Source organism: Heloderma suspectum, chromosome 1 (assembly GCF_057233095.1).
Source record: "Heloderma suspectum isolate Gila_16-S chromosome 1, 16-S_ref, whole genome shotgun sequence".
Taxonomy (NCBI): Eukaryota; Metazoa; Chordata; class Lepidosauria; order Squamata; family Helodermatidae; genus Heloderma; species Heloderma suspectum.
The window spans coordinates 134,972,119-134,994,301 of NC_139458.1; the positions used below are offsets into that span (position 1 = coordinate 134,972,119).

Here is a 22,183-nt window from a genome sequence, read left to right on the forward strand (position 1 = left end):
GATGTCTGGATTAGAGCTAAAATGAAAGACTCAGTGTAATTGGAACCAATTTACCAACATTGTACCCAACTACGCTTTCATTTGAAAACATGATTTGGGAGTCTCCCCCATGAACAAATCATACAGGGCGACTATACCCATGTTTTTCAACTGGGTTGAAAAACTTACTCAAAGAGTAAATGTGCAGCTAAGGAAGCTAAGAACTATAACTTCTACAGCTTTTGTTTTAATGGCTAGGAAAGGCAAACTTTGAATAATTTCTCCTGAAAAGGCTATGATTTTCCCTTGTTAAGAGAAGATATCTGTTTGGAATCCAGCTTCATAGATGATGTGATACAGAAGCCTGGTTCTGCTCTCTGAAAGAGTAACAACACCTACCTACAAATGGATTGTTACCCTCAGCAGGGGTTATTCTCTCTTAAGCATTAAAAGTCAACCCAGAGCAGGGGTTCACTGTGAAAAGAATCAACTTGATCAGCACTGAGCTCTTAGAGTACCTTCTCCAAGAGCTTCCATTTCCAACTTGAGAAGGCAAGCAGGAATATAGGAGAGCAACTGAAAATAAAGACACAGGGGAGGCATATGCTGTTCCAGGGGCCCCCAACCTTTTTGGGTCAGTGAGCACATTTGGAATTTTTAGAGTATCATGGGCACTCTCACAAAATGGCTGCCATGGTGGGCATGGCCAGTTACAGCACACTCATTTACCAGAAAGCAAGCTGGTGAGACTAAAAGAAAAGTAACCTGGACAAGAACCTAAATATAAGACAGAGGTTTGAGCTCCAAAACACAAAACCATTCTTTTGAACCCAACTTAAGATGGGCACTGAAGGGCAGCACTTCACTTTGCATCAAGCCAGCCCTCCAGTTAATTTTTTAATTAAAAAACATCTTAAGAAAAGTAATATAAAAATCAGAATGGGCAGGGAGTCTGATGGATGCCAAGAAAGGTGTCCATGGGCACATTGGTGCCCACAAGCATCTCACTGGACACCCCAGTGCTATTTAATGATCTGCCACTAGTCTTGGAGCCAAAATGTCACGTATTGAAGATATACTGTGAGCAGATATTTTTGACATAAGATTACCTGGGTAAAGTGGTTTAAACCTCCTTTTGCACATGTTACGTGGTAATGTACTGCACCGAGGAAAGTCTCTTTAGGAGCAATAAGGAGTTGGTGACAATGGGGTAAGGAGACAGATTTCAAAATGTCTGGAATTTTGGAAGATACACTGCTTGGCAAGCAGATGATTTTTAAAGCTTTACACTGTCTGGAAAGAGGGAGAGGCTGGGTGGGAAGTTTACTTTTCTCATTCCAAAGCTGCATAGTTTTTCAGAGCTAGTTAATTGTTCCCTTTTGGTTCCACCTATGTTTGGATTCTGATAGGGCCTATTGTCTTATTGGCTAATTGCTAGATTTTTGGTATTTGTGACTACAGAGTACTAAGCAGAAGATAGTTCATACAGAGGTCATTAAAGTACCAGCAGGGAACAGATTTGGAAGATTACTTCCTCCAGCAGAGATGGGGCTTCCAGATGAGGCTTTTATTGTGCAATCACCTGTCCTCATTCATGTAATTTTACAGGAAGTCCAGATGATGTTCCATTTGTAACCCTTCCATGTTTTTCCATTGTTGCTTCCGTCTTTTTCCTTGCTACAGAAAATACATTGAGGGAAAGACAGGATAGCTGCACAATGTCTTTTGATTGGTAATGCTAGAAGCCGTCTATCTGAAAGCACGCAGAGATTATTAATCAAGCCCTATTTGAAAATCTGTATCCTGGAACCACAAGGATGCAGGAAGTTAAACATATTATGGAGAGTTCTTAATATGAAGAGAAATTCCATTCCTTTCCCTTCTCTTTCATGGCGATTTACTCTGGTACTGATAGGAGGGGAGACTTCCTGGACTACATAGACACAACTCCCTTGAAGAACTCATTATATACTTCCAAGATAAATGTGTCATATTTTTTCCATGTCCTAAGCATACTATACTGAAAAATAAAGCAAAAGATATTTGAAGACGTTTTACTCTGTCGTGTTGTCTTGGCTCACAAAAAGCCACCTCTGCTGCTCAGCTACAGCAGCAGTTTCTGTCCAGAAAATCTCAAGCTGTGAATGGAAGGGAATGGAGCAGTTAAGTGACTAGTTAGCTCAAAGAATCAGGAGTCTTCTACACAAGCCTTTTCAAAAGTGCAAGACGTTTATGTTTTATAGCCAGTGGCCCTTCTATCACCGTCACATACAACAGCATATCACACATGTAGTTAAATCTATCTATGAAACAAAACTGTGAACATACAAAGACAATTCTGAAATTTATGGGTACAGACTTTTGGCTAATGGATTTGGACTACATGCTGGGTTACCCCATCCAGTAACCCACAGAAAGCAAAACCACTAACTAGAATCCATGAGAGAGACTGGAAAAAAATAGTTCAAATCTTAGTGTTGATATCACATTTTTTTAAAACACCAAGGCAATTAACCACCTGAATTTTCTGATCCCTGCCTCTGAGAAGTCAAGAGAGACAAAAGGATGTCATGGGCTCCAAAGAATTTATGCTCTTCATCTCTCCCAGTCCCAGCTTTTTTTTTTACAAAAGCCAAGATATCTTAGGACCTCTGTTTCAGCCAAGATAGTCAAAGGTGTGAGTCCTTTCAAAGAAAGACAACTACTGCTCTTACTATTATTACTATTATGTAATGCTTGTTTAATGCTAACAGTGTGCTAGGTGCTATACAGGTATTATCCACTCTTTGCCAGATGTTTTCCTCTCTTCTTATAGTATTTGAATACTACAACATTTTTGCTAGGACGGCTGATGTTTTTTCTGATAGGGTTCCTGAGCCTTTAACAACTATATAATAGGTAAATATTATCTGCCAACATGGAGATAAAGAGGTAGGAAAAGCTTCAGCTGTTTATTTCCTCTCTGTCATTTAACTGTTAAAGGCAAAGAAGAACTTGATTCTCCACCACAATTTTGGCAATTCTAATACTGGCTAACTCATGGGAGTGTTAAAGATTTTGAAGATGCTGATTATGAACACAATGAGTCCAGTCTAGCCAATGTTAAATGTTTTTGTGGCCTGACGATTTCACTGGAAAGAGAGATAAGATTGAACTCAAATCTCTCCCATTGAAATCAGCGAGACTTGCAGGATAATGCTAGGCATGTTTGCTCAGAAGTAAGTCTCACTGAATTCAGTGGGATTTACTCTCAGGGAGTGTGCATAGGATTGTAGTCTTAAAATGCTATGCTTGAGCCGCGTCACATCCATGCAGACATACACTTTCATACTGGATTGCAACAACTTATTTTCCCTCTCTCCTTTTTTGCTTGCTCACACGGAATCATGGAGTTTGTCCCAAGTTCTGAATGTAATTCTGTGGTTTCTAAAGAAGTGCCAATGTGAGCATACAAAGATCTTCATACTGACTAGACTTGAATTTTACATCTAAACCAGTGACTTCACAGGCTAGAATAAGGAAGAGTGTGAGTCACATACATTTTGCACACATTAGCTTCCAGTTGCCTCACAGTATATCTTAAGTCTATCCAATGCTTGCCAACTAGCAAGACTGGTTAGACGGCACCTGCCATCTCCAAGTGACTTCTTGAGAAAAGAAACAACTCCTGCATTCAAGTTCAGTGTATTTCTTATTCCGCAAAGCTTCCTTTTGGCACAATATGTAAGAAGCCATTCAACCATAAGACAGAAAAGCTCTTTACATTTTCCAAGCAGTTCCCATTAATGTGAGTCAATGCCCTGTGAAATAAACATCAAACAAAGCACACCCCAAGTAAGAAAGGAATACTATACAATCCCTAGCAATTGTTTTCATGGATCACTTGCCCCAAAAAGATGTTGACATACTGGCACGAAGCATATTGGGAATGATAGCCTATTCATATGGAATGTACCTGCCTGAGAACCATAACATCACCACCTTCATCAAATATACATAGAAGGTACAGTGTATTGTCACATATGCATAATCTTTGACATGGCATATATTAAACGGCTTGGGACTGCAATAACTGATGGAGCGCCTCTCCCGACATGAACCTACCCAGACACTAGAATCAACATCTGAGGCCTTCCTCCAAGTGGCTCCACTGAGGGAGGCTTGGAAGGTGGCAACAAGGGAGAGGGCCTTCTCAGTGGTGGCTCCCTAATTATGGAATTATCTCCCCACTGAGGCCCACCTTGCATCAATACTGTCATCTTTTCAAAGCCAGGGCAAGTCTGTCCTCTACACCCAGGCATTTAATGGCATATCATGGGGCATTTATGTCAACTGCTTTTATCTGGTCTGGAATCTTACCAAAACTTGTTTAGCTATTTAAAATTGTTTTAAATTTTGTATGTTAAAAATGTTATACTATGTTTTATTATCTTGTATTTGTGATTTGTAATTTTTGTGAACCACCCAGACAGCTTCGGCTATTGGGCAGTATAGAAATGAAATTAATAATAGTAATAATATATGCACAGAATTATAGATATAAGGAGTACAGCCTACTTGTATGAAAGTACTGTCAGTAACTGCAACTGCATATCTCACAATATAAAATGTGTTTGAAACTAAATACAGATGTTCCACTACATCTCTATTACATATGCACATATACAGAGAAATCACAAAGATAAGATATGCTTTAGAAATCTGTAGGGCTGAGCTGAAGCTACTTACCATTTCTAGCAACATTTTTGGAAGTGTAAAAAAAAAAAAAGCCTCATCCTTTCAACTATTTTTCAGGAATGCCTTCAAAATGTTCACCTGTTCATTCACTTTGCTCCCTCTTGCGTGCTCTCTTTCTCTCACCTTGACCTTAACGACATCATCACATAGCCAAATCTGGCTATGTAGTGTACTGATGTCATTCCAATCTCTGAACGAACCATGATTGCATGGGATCACCCAGGAAACACTGTTCTTTTAACATTTGGAAGCTGAAGTTAAATAAAAGAAGTTGTTCTGTGATTATAATGATTGCTCTTGTTACCTTTTAATATTGGGTGAACTCCCCTTGACACTGCATTTTCAAGTTTCTCTAAACACCTCAGAAACAGAGACATGTTGATAAGCCCTGTCCCCCTCTCCAACTTGAAGCTAGAGGAAGTGAACAAAGTTTGTTTGGCTCTGCACTTCTGAGGCATTCCAAACTAGTCAGAAGCAGAGGCCCATGCTGAGAAATCCCTGCCCCCTCTCTAGTTTGGAGTTTGTGAAGAAGGCTGAAGCTTGTTCTTTAGGCATTCCAAGCAACCAAGTGGGCATCTCAGCAACAAAGTGGCCAAACAACCTCCTGCCTTCCCCACAACCATGGAGAGAGGCAGGGATCGCCACTCTGCAGCTCCAAAGTTGGGAAAAGGGCAGGTTGCTATTCATGCTCACTAGAGAGATCAGCAGTACACTCACCATGTTGAGCATGACAAGTGAAAATATGGAAGCCTGAACATATATTTTAATCCTCTAAAGACCTGGAGGAATTGGTAGTACATCACAGGAAAGTGATGGAGGCGGGCAAAGAAGACATCAGGAGGCAAATGCTCCTGTTCCAGGTGAATTGTTCCCTCCTTTACCATCAACTGTCCTGTGGGAAGGATCCTGCTGACATCTTATAAGCTGGTATTGTTTTACTGTGTTTTTTTAAAAATGTATTTTGATATTACTCATGAGCTGCCTTGGAAGGTAGGATATAAATAATTGTAATAAATAAATAAATATCCCCTTTTCTTAGCATTAACCTCTGAACGGTTTCATTTCTTTTACTAAAATAATTTTAAACAGGAGGAAGAAATAAAGTGAAGTTCACATTTTATGGACAAATAAAACAACCAAAGAAGTGAAGAATAAGATAAAGGCAGAAATCTACTGCACAAGTGTGAAACACACAGCCTTGTGCCTTACATTTTTAAACAGTGATTTAAAACATCGCTGTGTTTCTAGCAACAGAAGTGTTACAGTAGAAATAGCATGCAAAGTTTTGAGTAAGTATCCCTTCCTTGGATCCCTGGAAGCAGAAGTGGGCAAGTTATTGTATGCGGGACTTCCTAGTCTGTTATCTCAAACTACAATTTACAGGGTTTTAGTCATACCCTTGATCTAGAGCTGTATGCCTAGATCAAGATAGCTGTTTAACTAAACAATCAGAAATACTCTCTCACAATTATGTGGAGCTTTCTAGCAATTTTGTGGTGAGATACACATAAACACTGACTTTTTAAGGAATTCCATTACATGCGCTAGTCTCTGTTCCACCGTGTCTTTCACAAACCAAACTTAGATCTTTTGGGGAGGGAGGGAGAAGGCTGTGTAGAAAACAACAACAAAACATTTACTTTCAAAAAGGGGAACTACACTAAGATAAGCCTTGGAATGTCCCAGGAACCTTGAAATCGGAGATAAAACCAAAACTATGGCTGCCAAGTCTGTGTAAGGCACTGATGCTCTATTCCCTGGACGCAGAAGGTCCTGCCCATAAAACTAGCATACATGTTCCCATTAAAAAAAATACCATTAGGAATGTTGGAAGAAATCAAAAAAGGGTACTCACATAGGCAAGCACCCCTGCTTAACTTCTGCAAGCAGAATCATGGTAGGCGAGTGGCACAGCCCACTCAAGTAGTCCTACCTTATGTAAGCCACTAGCCCTAATTCTGCTTGTGCATACACCCTGCCTGCCAACCCATCCTGAGCCCTATGACAAGGATCTTACCTTGGGAGCTTTGACAGAGTAACAAGCAACTCCGGCATAGCACCTGCTTGGGTGGGAGGCGAGGCCCCACACAGGTCTCTCCTCCTTCCCCCACATTTCACTTCCTTGGAAACAGGAGTGTATTGACTCCACAGCATCTTCCATCTCAGATCATGAGGGTTGAACTACAACTCCCACCATCCCCAATGCAAACTACCCTTTTGGGGTTTCAGTGTCCAACTGGGCCACTCAAGGAAGTCCAGTTTGTTTTCAGGGTTAGCACTCTTCTGTTTGCCTATCCCTAATTACACTGAAACTCGCCAGCCATGTGAATTTTTCAGGAAGAATCTGTAAGCAGGAGGCAATTAGTATCCTGTTCATAAATCTTTCTTTAAAAATCCACATTGACTGCCAAGTCCAACATGAGGTTTTTCCTTGTGTATACCTCCACAAGAATCATTCCAAAACCACTGTGGGGCAGATGTTGCAAAGTAATCAATGTCCTAGAGAATAAGGCTGAGACTCTTATTTTAACAGAAGAAGGAAGTTGTTTACCCTTCTCAAGAAGCAAATGCTCAAGCCTATATACCCCTAGAGAGATCAGGATGTGGCCTCTACAATGACCTCAACATCGTTTTATCTTGGTGGAACCATTCCATATTAAGAAGGCCCTAAATCCCTTCTGGACTCAAATTAATCATGCTTCAGCACCAAAACAATAGCTTCTTGCCCTATTCTCAAGAGATAGAATGTAAAATTTTACCCTTCTTCTAAGACCTTGTTCACACAGCACATAGTTAATCTATGGAATTCGCTACCACAGGATGTAGTAATGGCCACCAATTTGGATGGCTTTAAAGGGAGTTGGACAAATTCATGGAGGAGAAGGCTATTGATGGCTACTAGTCCTGATGGCTATGTGCTTCCTCAAGAACCAGATGCAGTGAGCCTATGTACACCAGTTGCTGGGGAACATGGGTGAGAGGGTGCTGTTGCACTTGCGTCCTGCTTGTGGGTTCCCAGTCGACAACTGGTTGGCCACTGTGTGAAAAGAATGCTGGACTAGATGGACCCTTGGTTTGATCCAGCATGGCTTTTCTTATGTTCTTATCCTTTTAAATTTCTGAAAATATAGGAAGCTGCCTGCAACTATGTTTAGCAGGCAGCTTTATAAATTCCTCCGGGAGCCCTATCCCATCCCATCCCAGGCAATCAGAAGTACCTACCAAATTTAACAAGGACTGCAGCACCACACTCAACAGCAGCAACCCCATCAAACAGATGCAACAAAAACACTGTCCATGACACTTTAAGAATCTGAATTTGTTCTCCTCTTTACAGTTTTAATTAGGCAGATATTTAAAACTGTCCCTGCTAAATTCAGTTGAACTTAAAAGTGCTTAATGTTGGCTCGATCGTGCCCAGGATTTGCATTCTAAAGACTTTCCTGTTTTTTTAAAGTATCCTATATGTAGCTCAGCATGTTATTTTTTGAGCTGCAGAGAGCAATCCTATGGTCCTTTGGCAAGCATTACAGGGATCATAGAATGGCTAGGAAACCCCCTTTGAGGTTGGCGATAGCTCTCTGAACCATGCCAGCTGACCTCCAAGGTAAGAAAAGTGACCTCAGAGGAAGAAAGGGGGCATTCTGGTGGGCGGAGAAGAGAGGAGACTGGAGAGGCCAGGATACAAGATATCCTGAGCCACCTCCAGCTTCCTTCCTTTCCCCTCAACAGTGCCCTCGCTATTTGGGCTAAAATGCTTGTCTAGCAAAAATCACCACAGAGGGAAGATGGGGAGGCAAAGATCACCTCCGCCTCTCCTCTTGCCTTGCCAGCTTCAGCCCAGCAGTGTATAGGAATCTTGGAAGGCTACAAGTTTGGGGACTTCCAAACAGCAAGGGTGCAGTCCATAGAACTGCACCCTAAGGTGCTTTTTGAAACATATGAAGGTGACTTATACGAAGTCACACTATTGGTTCCTCCAGCCCAGTACTGTCTACTTTATCTGGCACTGACTCTTCAAGGACTCAGGCACATGTCTTTCGCAACCCTGCCACCTGTGACCCTTTAACTGGATATACCAGAGATTGAACCTGGGGCCATCTGCATCCAAATGTACTTTATCATTAAGCTGTGGGCCCTCCCCACACAGTACAATCAAGGAAAGTTGGTCCAGCATCTAAACCTTTTATATGGCTGCAATCCTAGGAGGAAGCATGTCCCACTAAAATTAACTGGACTTGCTTCCAAATTGACATGACTATGCTTAGACTGTTAGCCTCCCATTCTGGGAGACCAACACAGCAAGAATATCCTAAATCACAAATTCAGAATGTTACATTACATGATAATCAATTCTCTCATTTTCACAAAGAGCCCCAAGAAACTTCGCAAATGAGCACTGGCATGTTTTTTGCTCAAAATATTCTGCTGTAAGTAGATCACAGGTGGAGAGAGAGAAAAGGCAGTGTGCCCACATTTATATTTTCAGCTTTCAGTAAGGAGAGATATTTACAACATCAGTGAGTGATAAAGAAATGCTGCTATATCATGACATTTCCTGTTACGCTCAACACATCAGCAAGTGCAACAATAACTCTTGCATGTTTTTGTTATTTTTGATACTGTGAAATCCTATCCAGAGACACAAGTATGTTTTAACGTCATGAACAGCTTTGAGATGTTTTAAATAGTAAGGAGTATTAAAATGTTTTAAATAAAAAATAAATAAACTCACCTACCCAGCCCTAGCAAGACCGGCTAATTCACATACATACGTTTTAGAAGTCTCCACTAACATGCTAATCAATACATACATGGATAAAGAAAGTCACTTCTAACAGAACTTGGTGCAGTGAGTATCGTTTCTCTATTTGCCTTCACTGGAATATTTACCTTACAAAAAGAAGGGGGGTTAATTATAAGTATTTATTTAGCACCATCATTTCTGATTCAATAGCAGAAAATTATGTATCCAGATATTACTTCTACTTTACTCATCATTCCCCCTAATTACACTGCTATTTTCAGTTCTGTAAAATGAAAACCCTGAGTTCTAATAATTTGAGGAAATATCTTTCTTACGATTCTCTAAACTCCAGCAATGGAGAAGAGAAACCTCTGTTTCAACTGCTCATCTGTCACATTTGTTGCACAACATTACAACTTTATAATTCACTGTGATTTATATCAGTAATTCTGGTTACAAATACATGACTACTGACTACATATTATATAGTTAAAATCTGTCCATGTTTTAATCATCTCAATATTGATGGCATTTAATTAATAGGAAACACACTGGCTCCAAAGTGCAAAAGACTCTCATTTTTGTATGCAATAGTTTGCTCTTTTGGCCTAGAGATGAGGGTTTAAGACACAATACTATGCATGGTTAGACAGAAAAAGTCCTATGGCTATGGCTGGCTAGGAGATGCTGGGAGCTGTAGGACTTTTTCCGTCTAAACATGCATAGGCCTGTGCCCTTAATCAGCTAATAACACACACCCCAACTGTACTTCAGCCTTTGCAGTACAGCCCCTCCCCTCAAATTCTGATCCAATCCATGCAAAACAGATGGAGCTCACTTTGCTGCGGTGTGGGAATGGGGAGCTGCTGACAGGAATTATGTATTCTGTCAATAGATAAATGTGTTTCAATAACGGAGAGTGAGAATGTGCATCCTTCAAAGAACTAACAACCAAACAAAAACCAGGGAAAAATAATAAAGAGATTCACAAACAAGTGTGGCATTGCTATAAGGTAGGCATGGGGAACATCCAATTTAAATTTTAATTTTTTAATTAAAATCAGATTTTTAAAAAAATAATCAATAAAATACTAAATTGCTTTCTAATTTTAAAAGCAATATAGTTACACTTAAATATAAACACAAACACAATAAACCTACTGTCAGGGTGGACACTGAGCCCATAGAATCCCAGAGTAGTTCTGATTCTGAGGAAGAGCAGTCGCTCCTGGGAGAGGAGCGCGCTCCTCTTTCCCAGGACCAACAGCTGACGGAGATTCCTCCCACCAGCATTCCTAGTTTAGTTAGCAGTCCAGGGAGTGACCAAGCACAGATAGCAGACTTGGTGGATGCGCAACGCAGATGCAGAGAGCAGCGCCAGATGGAGGGCGCGGAAAGGAGGCGAAGTGCCAGGTTGGGGCGCAAACAACGGCTGCGCCCAGAGGCTCCAAAGGAAAAGGGGAGGGACTCTCCCTAGTCCTTAAGTTCAGGGGTCTGCCAGTAATTCCCTTTCAAACGGGGACCAACTGTTCCAACTTAGGGCATAGGTACTGTGCTGCTCAGATCTAGTTGCAAACGGTATAGTTGTTAAGTTGTAAAAGAAGAATAAAACTTTGAAAGGAATCCCTTTGTCTGTGTCTGGACTTAGCTACTGGATTAGACTGAGAGAGCCCTCCAAGGAGCCCTTGACACCTACACTTTGTTATTGTTCAGTCATTCAGTCATGTCCGACTCTTCGTGACCCCATGGACCATGGCACGCCAGGCCTTCCTCTCCTGCGCTGTCTCCCGGAGCGTGGTCAAGTCCATATTCATTGCATCGGTGATGCTATCTAGCCATCTCATCCTCTGCCGTCCCCTTCTCCTTTTGCCTTCAATCTTTCCCAGCATCAAGGTCTTTTCCAGGGAATTTTCTCTTCGCATTAGGTGGCCAAAATATTTGAACTTCATCTTCAGTATCTGTCCTTCCAATGAGCAGTCAGGGCTGACTTCCTTTAGGATGGACCGATTTGACCTCCTTGCAGTCCAGGGGACTCGTAAGAGTCTTCTCCAGCACCACAGTTCGAAAGCGTCAATTCTTTGGCGCTCAGCCTTCCTTATAGTCCAGCTCCCACAGCCATACGTTACTACTGGGAAAACCATAGCTTTGATTAGACGGACCTTTGTCGGCAAGGTGATGTCTCTGCTTCTTACTATGCTGTCTAGGTTTGCCATAGCTTTACAGTCTTATAAAAGTGAATTAATAGCTCAACATTAAAAAAACTAAGATCATGGCATCTGGCCCCATCACTTCCTGGCATACAGAAGGGGAAGAAATGGAAGCAGTGACAGATTTTATTTTCTTGGGCTCCAAGATCACCACGGATGGTGACTGTAGCCATGAAATTAAAAGACGCTTGCTCCTTGGGAGGAAAGCTATGGCAAACCTAGACAGCATAGTAAAAAGCAGAGACATCACCTTGTCGACAAAGATTCATATAATCAAAGCTATGGTTTTCCCAGTAGTAACGTATGGCTGTGAGAGCTGGACTATAAGGATGGCTGAGCGCAGAAGAATTTGTGCTTTCAAACTGTGGTGCTGGAGAAGACTCTTACGAGTCCCCTGGACTGCAAGGAGGTCAAATCAGTCCATCCTAAAGGAAATCAACCCTGAGTGCTCATTGGAAGGACAGATACTGAAGCTGAAGCTCCAATATTTTGGTCACCTAATGCGAAGAGAAAACTCTCTGGAAAAGACCCTGATGCTGGGAAAGACTGAAGGCAAAAGGAGAAGGGGACGACAGAGGATGAGATGGCTAGATAGTATCACCAATGCAATGAATATGAACTTGAGCACACTCCGGGAGAGAGCGCAGGACAGGAAGGCCTGGCGTGCTATGGTCCGTGGGGTCACAAAGAGTCGGACACGACTGAACGACTGAACAACAACAACTCACATACCAATCATGCATGGGCATTCATTTTACTTTTTCCTCTCATAAAAATGCCTCTATTCAGCTTACCAGCTCTTGCTTTTTTAAAGTTCTGGGCTTTGCCATAGCTCATTGACAGAACCCATGCCTTGCATGCAGAAGTTCCCATGTTCAATCGCCAGCATCACCAGGTAGGACTAGGAAAGAATGCTCCCTGAAACCCTGGAGAGCTACTACCACTAAGTGCCGCCAGTACTGGGCTCTATGGGCAAGTACTCTGACTCAGTGGGCCAGCTGGTTGTTTAAATCTGCAGCACCATTAGGGCACTATTAACCTAATTACCTGCCCAGGTACAGATGTGTCATCTGAACCCAGGCAGCATGGCTTGTTGGGTTATTTGAGAGTTGTTTCCTCCTCAAACAAGCCATGCCACCTGAGTTCAGACAACATGACAAGCCACATCTAGGCGGGTAATTAAGCTGATGGCGCCTGGCATGCACTGGCTATTTAAACAAGCCACGGTGGCTTGTTTTGATCATACAAACCAGTCCATGTAAGTGAGCTTCTTATATTTCTCTGACTAATCACATGTGCAAATACACAGGCTGGATAGTATTATTGTTGTTCTGTGCTTAAGTGATAGCAGAGCTGAGCCCTGATAAGGCAGAGGAGTTAGTTTGGACAGAGAGACAATATAATAAAGGAGAGGCAGAGTAGAAAGGAACAGTGGAGTGAACTGGAAAGAAAAAGGTGAGACATTATAGTACAGACACAGCATCCAGTTCCTATATCCCCCCATACTTTGGCCACAGAAAAACACATGGCTCCTGGGCATAAGAGAGGCCCTATCTGGGAATATACCCTCCTTGATGTTGTAAAATGCTGTACTGAATTGTAAATTAACATGTTTTAGCGAGCAGATTTGCACCATTGTTTAAGAAATACATGAATTATCAGTGGCAAACTTGATTTAAATCAATGATTTAAATATGGGTTTTCTCTTGGTGATTTAAATGAATGGCTTAAATCAATCCACCCTGGGGCAGAGAGGAAGCTACTGACTGATTCAGTCCTGCTTCCTTCTGAACCATGTACTACAGAGGCATGCCCTACTTACTTCTGAGTAGATATGCAGAGGCTTGCCCTGCTTACTTCTGAATATGCATGCCTAGATTCCATATTTGGAATGCTATCTGAAAGTCCTGCTGAGTAATTCAATCCTCCTTACTTCTGAGTAGACATGCAGAGACTTGTTCTGCTTATTTGTGATTAGACATGCTGCTTATTGTTACTTCTGAGTAGACCTGCTTCCTACTATACATTGGTAATAATGGAATAGAGGGGGTTAAAAAAATTCAGCCCTCCTCACTTTTGCCTTTGGCCCCGCCCATCACTGGGATACAGCCCCACCCCCACGAGCTTCTCTGAAATTCAGCCCTTGGGATGAAAAAGGTTTGTCACCCCTGTTATAAGAAAGGTTAGTAACCTTGTTTGTGTTTGCCACTTAAAAAAAAAAAGCTATGTGAGTTCTCCTACATTTCAGTGGTACAGTGTAGAAGTACTCAGCTTCTTTAAAAGCTCACAAGATGCAAGTATCTGTGATTTCACAAACGCAATCCAACAGATGCTTGTGACCTTTACACAACCACATTCTTAACAGTGATTTACATTCCAACTGAGAAATTACATGTTTTCAGATACAAGATAGTAGCACAGTTTGAATATTTAAGATCATGTTGGAACCCTTTTGTCTATATATAAAGAAGCACCAACTCATCCTACCACACAGATAGCACCTAGCAGAAACCAATGTAACGAATGAGAAAACCAAGAAATGGCATATTGTGTTACCAAAGCCACATGCAGCAGTTTGTAAGCACAGCCAGCCATTCTGTTATCTCTCAGCTACACCACTTCAAAACACTTACTATACAATCTGACCACACAAACACTGATGTTTCCGCTTTCAACCCAATTCAAAATACAATAACCTCACTATCATATGAGAGAACTGTAGAAATCTAGCACCAGAAATCAATATGAGAGGTCTATGTGATCAGAGAAACCACTATGCCTGTGCACAGACCATAGCTTTTCAGAAATTTAGAAACAGTATTTTAGAGCTATTATTGCCTTATGGGATACACTTTTTTTATCCCATTCTAGTCTTTGGCCAAACCATTTCTGCATACTTTTTAAAGATATGTATGCTCAGAAACACTTTTATTTATTACTCTACATGTTCCAGGGTTCAGCCCTAGTACTGAAAACAGATTCCAGGACTGAGCCCTGCAACAAATTAAGCCCCAGTCAAGGCCCCATTTCAGGCAATGTGCAACACCATTTTCTTTTTGGTTTAGTTCCATATTGTCTTTCCTTTTCAGAAGGGGCATGGCCAAAGATATAAGAAGGGATGGGCTGGTGGGCATGGTATGATTGCTAATGGGCATGGGGTGGGGAGAACAAGGGGTGGGGATATGGTCAGGACCAACAATACCTTGCAAATGACTTTTTCTACTTATATCACAGTATAGAAGGCACTCTAAGCCCTACTCAAAAGTCGAAAATGCACTTCACCACAAGGAGGACCTTGAATTTAGAGTACGAGAGGGCTGGCAGAAAGGAGTATAACTAAACTACTAGCAAAACATAGCCATCAGTGGAGGCTGGTGGCTCTGATTTCGGTGGGGCTATGTATCCATTCAGGGTTTCAGTCAGAACCAACCAGACCTCTAAAGGAGCTATCCAAGGTGATGGGCCCTAGTCTGGCTGATTCTGACTAAAACCCAAAATGGATTCACAGCCCCACCAAAATCCAAGCCACCAGCTTCCACTGCTATGGATGTTAGCACCAGCTTCACTGCCAGTTCTGAATAGTTTCACTCTACAATATAGGAGGATTAAAAAAAAAAACTTGGTGGGGACCTGTCTGCCCAGCTCACTTTTAGCAGAAGTACGCATCCACATTGTGAGATGCTACTGGCAGTGTGCGTGAAGCTTACTTATGCTACTTTACAGATGTGGCAGGGCCAAAATCTTCAAGGCCTGAAAGAAGTACCAAGTGCTAGTCATTTTTGTTTATATGAATATAGCATAACAGGCAATGTAATCCCTACAGACATGAACTCTCTGCTTAAAGAAAGCAAAAACAATCTTCTCCACTTAGGTCATTATCATCACGAGGATATCTTTGTAACAGATGAATGAAACAAAATGTACATTCCTGAATCATAAGGTTTTGTGAGCCTTGGTACCATAGCACACACAGTACTCACAATGTTCTCAATTATGCATTATAATATTGAATTCTATGACTTGCTTTGTTTAGCAACAGTTTGGTAGAAACAGCACAAAATTAATCAATTGTTCCAGGTCATCAACCCGGGATGGACACACACACACACACTTGATTTAATCTCATGAAATCACTGGTACATCCAGTGTTACCCATTTACACTCCACGAAAGCTGCTCTGTTATCTACTTCTACTGTGAGCACTGTTTTCTCTAGGAATACCACTACACATCAACCAAAGAAATGGCATAATCCAGTGCACTGGACTGGAACTCCACCCATTAAAATTGTATTCCAGCTCTTCAATATATTCACCATGTGACATCCTTTTCCACAGGATTCCTTCACCCCTTCACAGATCCATACTCTCCATCATCAGCTGTTTGTTTTAATAAGCACATATAAGATAAATATAAAATACTCAGTCAAGTATTTGGCAAGGTTGTAGACACATACATTATATTTGCACGCTTGCTACAGATTAATCCATGATTCCTTTTTACCAATTTTGTCTGTGTTTTTCTAAACTACGAGTCCTTTGAAGCAATTTGTTCCTAAATCTGTCTTATTCCCAGCTCAGTGTGGGATCTCTAGGCAATAATACAAATATAAATGCAGTATCTTGTGAAAAATTAGGCACACTTAAGTCTTATTTAAATCCATGGAACTAAGGCTGCAATCCTATGCACATCTAGAAGTGTACCACCAAACTCAGAAGGACTTCCAAGTAAACATGCATAGGATCTCACCACAGATGTCAAGATCTCGTTGACTTTGGTGTAATTTAAGCAGACCTAACTTTCAATGGATTGCACTCAGTAATAATGTTGCATAATATTGAGATCCAGCAGATATTTTCTTGTGGATACAACCTTCTGAGATAAAGACCAATTCCTCCCCACTCCTCCCAAGATATAGAAAGATCCCCCCTTTTCTCCAAAGTAAATGTTTATGAATATAATCCAATTCCCAGAATGCAAACACGAATGACAGTTTCGTCTGAAATCCAAGACAGGAACACCAGAATGTATGAAGGAAGTAAGAAGCTTTAAGCCCCCAAACTCCACCAGTGGCAGCACCCACAGATCCATCAACTCCCCTCCCCCTCCCCAACTGGGGGCAGGGGAAGGGGAGAAAGTCTTCAGCTTAAATTCAGCCCCAAAAATGGCATTATAAAAACGCTTAACCAAAGGCCATAAATTCCTCCTTCTACACACTTACACACACACTCACAAGCATGCGCGCACACGCATAAATCAATCTACGCCCGCCACACAGCAGTTCCACACTCTGCACAGCCCCAGTCGAGCTCCTTCCATTCCCCGACACATAATCCCGCAACAGGCAACACCCTACCTAGTCCTGGAAAAGGGGTGCTGGGAGGCAAGCGGGGAGGAAGGGAGAAGGACGCCAAGGCCACATGAAAAGCCATTGCCACGAGCCATCCGAGGATGCACTGCCTCCTCCTCTCGCCCCCACGTCCTGCTTCTCCCCTCCGCTCCAAACCGCAGCAGGGTATCCCACGCTCTTCCTCCTCCGCTGCCGGGCTGGGAAGGCAGAGGGGGTGCCTCACCCAGCACCAGCAGCAGGCACCTGTTTGGGCACGAGAGCGAAAGGGCCGCTTCTTACCCGCCCAGCTCCCATGCCGGTGGTGTCGGGGGAGGAGGGATGCTTCCCCGTTCACCATGGCAACACGGCCCTCCACCTCTGGCGGCGGCCGTGGTGCTGTGGGCGGGGGAGGGGAGGGCACCTCTCCCCTCCACGGCGCGGTGCCGTATGCCACGGCAGGGCGGGCGGAGGGGGAGGCTCTTCGCTCGCTCCCGCGCAGCCGGCACAACGGCCTCTGCCTCCGGTCACCGGGAAGGAATAAGGAGGCGGTCTCCGTCCTCCAGCCCCGCCCGCCCGCCTGCCCCCTCAGGCCGGAGGCGCGCGGTCACTCCTCACCCGCAGAGCGAGGGGGCATCCGCCCTCCCTTGATCCCCCCTGGCATCGCCGCCACTGCCGTCGCCTCTCAGTCCCCCGAGCCGGGCGCGTCATCGTGGCCGCTCACCCCTTTGCCGCCGCCTCCGGCGCCGCCGCCACCGGGCCAGAGCCGCCGCCGCCGCCTCCATCCCGGGGCTCGCCAGCCCCCCAATTCTCCAATGCCGCCTCCGCCCGTGCCAGGGCCGCCTCCGCCCGCCGGGCCGCCCACTGCGTCAGCTTCGTAAGCCCCGCTACGCACCCAGCGGTAACCATGGCGACAGCTGAGCCTTCAAGCGCCCTCTCGTGTCGGGAAGTGCGGCCTGGCTGGGAGAATTGACAAAACGAGGAGGCCTCGCGGCGAGAAGGGGGCTCCGATTGCCCCTCAGGGCAAGAAGACGGAAGGCTACTGAGATGAGGGAGAGCAGACCACTCTCTTCAGTGCTTCATTCCTAAAGAAAGGGTTTTCTAGGCTCAGCTGTGCCTGGAAGTTATGCCATCATCTGGAAGAGAACCCAGCTCTTTAATCCTAAATGTGTGAGGGAGACTCAGTGGCAAAGGCACTCTGCACATGCTTAGAAACATTTTTATCACTTCACGTATTTCAGAGATCAGCTCTGTTATGGGAACCAGATTCCCCTGCTGAATCCAGGCACAATTTAAACTATACCGCTTCCTGTATAGTTATTTATTGTTTTATGTATTTAAAGAGGTCTATATGCTGCTTTCCAGTGAATGACCAAAGCGGTTAACAATAATATAACCATAAAAATACAATAATAAATATACAATGAACCGAATGAATTGGATGGGTTTAGATAATAAGTTTCAGCCAAGATTGCTTGCACTTGCCACACCACAAGCCTCCCAGTCACCTTCCAGGCAAATGGAGTATTCATGACCGGGTGATAGCTATCACAAATCCTTGGGTCCAGGGAGGGCTTCTTCAGGAGCGGTTACACTCCTTTAAGATACCAGGCACCACTCTTTCACACAATGTTGCATTAACTATCCACCACCCCCCCCCAACCAGAGAAGCCATGCCCCACCAGGTAGCCTTAATTAACCTTGAGGGACCAGGAATGAGAGATCATGTGGTTGGTTGCATAACTGCAACCACCTTGTCCACATCATCAGGCTGTATTAACTGAAATCGATTCCACAAAAATGACTAGATGAGGGATATCTCACTTGGATCTATTATATGTCTGGGCTCAGCATCTTTTGAACCGCTCTAAAGAGCTTTGCTGGGCAGTTATCCAAGGATGCAATGGAGACTGGGAAATAGGCCTTATTCGACACTCACATCACCACATAGTAGACACAGTGATACACTCCATCCAGCATTCAATTTGCTTTGGAGCAAGAGTTCTTTCATCTGCTTCATTGCCTGTAGCTCTACAAAATACTATGGAGCAGAACAGGCTCTGCAGAACTGGAGAGGACTCAGGATGATTACCAGCAATATCTTCTGGAAAAATTCCCCAAAGCATTCAGGAAAGCATCAGGTTCCAAAAGTCTCTGAGGGTGGAGAATCTTAATGCATACACCACTGCTGCAGGGGAACTACTGTCAAAAGTCCAAACTTCACTTAGGACCCATGACAACAGGGTCACTCCAACCTGCCCCCCTTACCATCAGACCACCTAACAAGCCACCTAGGCCAAATACTAAATCGAGGATGTGACCTGATCTGTCTGTGTTGGGCTGATGACAATTTCTGATAGCCAGTTAGCCCCACTTCAATTGTCCAATTATCTTGAATAATATTCCACTTTATAATTAATAATTGGTACAAATGTTTGCCTTTGCCTTTTGTAATTGTTAAATAAGTTTAGTGATACATGCTCAGCTCCTATCAATTTCTTAAGTGTAAGTTCCTTGAGCTGGATAGCTGGCACAATAAAGAAAGGTAGAGCCAAGAGCCATACACATTAACAACTGAGGATTTTAGAAGGCTTTTAGAAATATTTAGAAGTCTTTTAAAAATTGCATCTACTAATAAATGTCAACAATAATTTTTTTCATAATTTTTTAATTTTTTTAATGAAAATTCAGGACAGTACACGGTGCTTGTGCTTGGGTTACAGTAAACACTCCTTTAATGGTTAGCTTTTAGCAGTAGAGAAGTGTGACACACATGCAAGAACTGTTTATTCTATCCAGTAGTGAGCACTCTTATAATACACCTCCTATAAGAATAATATTATGAATCTGTGCTAGTACAGGTGGTCCCTTCTCTGGATGTCTTTTGCTGGTTTGTGAAGGCATTTCTGTTCTGGCAGACTCTTGCCTGCTAAATGTTTTATCGATGGTCTCTGCCCTTGCCTTCGTATTTTTATTGTTTTTTTGTTTTTTTTAAGAAATGTATTATTTTATATCATATTGTAGTTTTAACTTATCAGCTGCTCTGAATGGTGCATTGGCACTAGAAAGGCAGGATATACATTTCTACAAATAAATTGCTTGAATATTTTCATTTCATCTCTGGTTAAGAGAATAATTTCAGTAAGAGCTCCACAACATTGGGAATTCTGTAAATATTTTAAACCAGCAGTTTTCTGCAGTCAGCAGACATCTGCATCCATTACAGTGTCTTCATCAGGACCAGTCAGTTGTAAACAGTATGGCAAAGAGGGCTTTGGCTATTGGGTGATACGGAAATGAAATGAAATAAATAAAGATGCAGACCAAGCAAGATCCACAAAAATTCAAGCATTTAGATAAGCTATAAAGTATTGCGGTATGAACATGAGCACTAACTGGATACCCAGCCTCTTGAGAGTTACAAACTGGCTCTCAAGTTGCCAGCCAACAGGAAAAACAGGCATCTGTGGCAAGAAAACTCACTGGCAATTTGCTTTAGCTGATGGGGTTGAGGCACTGGCCCACCACCTCTCTCTTGTTTTTCAAATTGACGCATTCAAGAAAACCAGTTGCTGGCCAGACATATTAAATAGACATACATAGACATATTAAAATACCCCTCCATCTTGGTTTTGTCTGTCCAAAGTTGTAAGTGAATTAACTTGTTATGCTTTTGCAAGAAAAATGCTGTAACAGACAATGCATATGATACATTACTACTAGTGCTCCAAAGCATGTTGTTCACTCAGCAACCCTACTCTCTCATGGTACTTGGTATCTCTTCCATTAAATATCTTGCTCCGCCTCCCTTCCATATTAATGTTACAGTGCTAAATCAACTGTACAAGAAGGTATCTGGATGCAGCAGGCCAAAAAGCAAGGTGTTTAGCTGAGTAAAAGACAAAGCATTTGAACTGCAACAAGTTATAGTTTTATTAGTTGATAAATACAGCAGTAAGACAGTCTAATAATTTTCCTAGAACATATTATTATGACCTTGGCTGTCTTGGTTACTATAAATGTTACTATATCACTATGGTTTTGCTTGACTAATCTGGTTCGTAATCATCAGGGACTTAACAAAAGGAGCTAGATGGTATTTAATATCTTGCCTGTCCAGACTCTGAAATGTAATACCCATCAGAGTTCAGAGTGGGGCAGAAAGGGACAGCTAGAATTTAGGCAAAGACAGAGAAAATGGAAGAGGATTGTGAGTTGTCTGAAGGTGAAGCACTTTGGGGCACAGTTGCTCTCATGGGAAACCTGATGGGAGATCACAGATCAGTAGGTTTCTTTGTCTGCTTTTGGAGTCTTTTTACTCTGAAAGAGCTCTGCTTAAATATTTGCAAATAAGTAGGGATTACTGGGGGCCGATCTACATTGTGCCCGCCATCGCAGTGAATTCGGTGTCCCGTTGGGTTAAACACTCTTGCTTTAAAACGTGATTATTCACACTCACCCATTTTCCCTGTTGCAGTGCTTCATTGAATGCGCGAGCTCTGTTCACACTCGAGCGCTGTGCTGTTTTCCTGCTGTTTTCCTGCGCGTGCTTGTCTGATCTCAGAAGTTAAGCGGGGTTGGCCCCGGTCAGTAGTTGGATGGGCGACCTCCTGGGAATCAGGCTTCCTGCACTGAGCAGGGGGTTGTTCTATCCCTTCAAATGAGACTAAGTTCTACCCCCTCCTATGCCCCGCTCCGGATGTGTGTTTTTTAATTAAGGCGTTATCCTCGCAGAATCAGGGTTTCTCCGCAATGTTTTTTTTTTCTAATTCAGGCATGATCTTCGAAGTTGTGAAGCTTCACAACTTCAAAGCTTCGAAGATCATGCCTGAATTAGAAGAAAAAAAACATAGCGGAGAAGCCCCAATTCTGCAAGGATAATGCCTTAATTAAAAAACACACATCCGGAGCGGGGCATAGGAGGGGGTAAAACTTAGTCTCATTTGAAGGGATAGAACAACCCCCTGCTCAGTGCAGGAAGCCTGATTCCCAGGAGGTCGCCCATCCAACTACTGCCCGGGGCCAACCCCACTTAACTTCTGAGATCAGACAAGCGCACACACATCCAGCCCTTTGCTTGTTGCTGAGGAAATGGGGGGCTGCTGAGGAAGCTATGCGATCAGTAGCTGGAAGAAGACATAGGGCGGTCGAGAGCTGTGATTGGACAGGAGGGAAATACTAACTCTGC

At 42.9% G+C, this 22,183-nt stretch overlaps 1 protein-coding gene across 2 annotated transcripts in view; it reads right to left on the reverse strand.

The window, feature by feature from the left end:
- Positions 1–17,866, reverse strand: part of DAGLA (diacylglycerol lipase alpha) — a 147,746-nt gene extending 129,880 nt beyond the window's left edge. Inside the window, exon 1 of one of the 2 annotated variants that reach the window (XM_084828742.1) lies at positions 17,614–17,866. The gene's annotated coding sequence lies outside the window, so the exon portion shown is untranslated. The remainder of the gene's footprint in view (positions 1–17,613) is intronic. The other variant, XM_084828733.1, reaches the window with a different exon arrangement.
- Between the last annotated feature and the right edge of the window lie 4,317 nt (positions 17,867–22,183).